Below are 1,904 nucleotides of genomic sequence, written 5' to 3' on the forward strand. Positions count from 1 at the left end.
AATCTAGTATATTCGCAAACGGGATCCATTCCTCTTGATTCTCCATATCCCTTGCCTTGCCTTCCAAGTATTTTCGTGGTAGGCCCACTATGCCGTTTCGAGTTTGCTTCATACGATCCAACTCTCTCACCGAATCTCCGACCACAGCTGCAATCTTGCTCAAGGAGGGAAGAAACCCGGAGAAAAGATACGGTTTTCTTCCCCCAAGTGGGCATCCCAAAATCTCCTCAAATTCTTCAACAGTCGGTACTATTTAGAAGTCCCCAAACGTGAAGCATCTCAACGGCTGGTCATAGTATTGGGCGAGGGATACAACGGCTTCCGTAAATACCTCTGTTGTGGTCAAATCTAAAATCTTTCCGTACACTTTGCAGAAGGCTTGCCTTTGGAGGGGTCCCATCAACCGTCCTAACTCCTTAAGGCTGGTGACATCTAGGCCCTTAATCTTGACTTGATAGAATCTTTTTTCGTTTTGATTTGTCCCCATCATTTACCTAAAAAGGGGTGAATCAAGGCTCCGATATGAATGATGCAATGTGAATGCATGAAACGAAAAGAAAAACAAGTGGCAACTTTACATATACGAGACTGAAAAGACCAATCTTTATAATACTACGTTCAAGGCATTGCAGTGCCCCAACGTATGCATTAAAAAGTGACGCATTCTCTAAAGAGACGAAATATCACTAGCTATACAGCAAAACTATAATTTATGTGCTAATCGCAGAAGAATGCATGAGAATAAAATGGCACAGAGCATGTTTGCTCTATGCCCCTATTTGGGGACCTATAGGATAATATCTAGGGGGCTCTAATAACTACTCCCAACGATCCATATCTCACATGGCTGTTTTCTAGAGGTATCATCACTCAAGATAATAATATTGCGGCGGTATGGAATACCAGCGACAACACATTATAAAGAGATAAAGCTCTAGACGAGGTTTCACTATTATCAAGCAAGTCGGAGACCTAGCATGACCATAAATTCACCTCCACTCCTTAGATTCCCATAGACCCGGGTATAGGGCCCCTTTTTTACTCAAACCCGTGGGTGCTTAGAATGCAGTGTAAAAATGTGGAAAAGGCAACATTTATTATATTTACACAGTTCAAAAAAAATGCACACACAAAGTTTCACAATTCCACAATTTCTTAAAAATAGGCCTAACTCACAAAAACAGTCCCCAGTGGAGTCGCCAACTGTCGCAACCTACCCTTTTGCGGGCGAGCGAGGCGAGGATCACGGGTTTGTCTTCCAAAGGAAGAAAATGCACGAAGTCGCCACCAACGTTTATTTGTGGAAAATGTCAGAAAAACCGAAGGAAACCGGTCATGAAGAATATTCCAGATTCGGGAGTTGTATTTACGTTTGAGGAAGGTATTAGCACCTCTCACGTTTGTCCCAAAGGACAACAGCCTTAGATTAGGATTGTGTGAAATTATCTATTTAAACCTTTTATTTCTTTTTTTATTTTTGAGGTCAACAAAAGCGGGGCTCTTGCTCCTACGTACCCTCCATCGAAGAGGAAATCAGACCTACGTAGTTCTTTTTAAAGGGCGAATCAAGCAATTCTTTTTACTTGGAAGGAGGTCTTTTTAAGGCATTGGACCTTAAAATGACCCATTTTTACTTGGGGAGAAAAACTGAGGTATCGGACCTTAAAATCCTTTTTAGTGATTTTTTGCGGACGAGCTTGACTTTGCGAGTTGATTTTAGCTTTAGTTTCACTTTAGTTATTAGTCAATTCAATTAAGAAAGAGAAATCCCAAAGAGAAACGGCCGATTGCTTTTTCTTGGTTTATTTTACTAAAAGATATTTTTTTATTATTATATTATTATTTTTACCTCTTTTTGGTTTCCAACGTGGTTACGGCATGACCGAACGGTCGGATTTCACTTT

The sequence above is a fragment of the Glycine max genome, assembly GCF_000004515.6.
Source record: "Glycine max cultivar Williams 82 chromosome 19 unlocalized genomic scaffold, Glycine_max_v4.0 Gm19_scaffold_94, whole genome shotgun sequence".
Classification (NCBI taxonomy): Eukaryota; Viridiplantae; Streptophyta; class Magnoliopsida; order Fabales; family Fabaceae; genus Glycine; species Glycine max.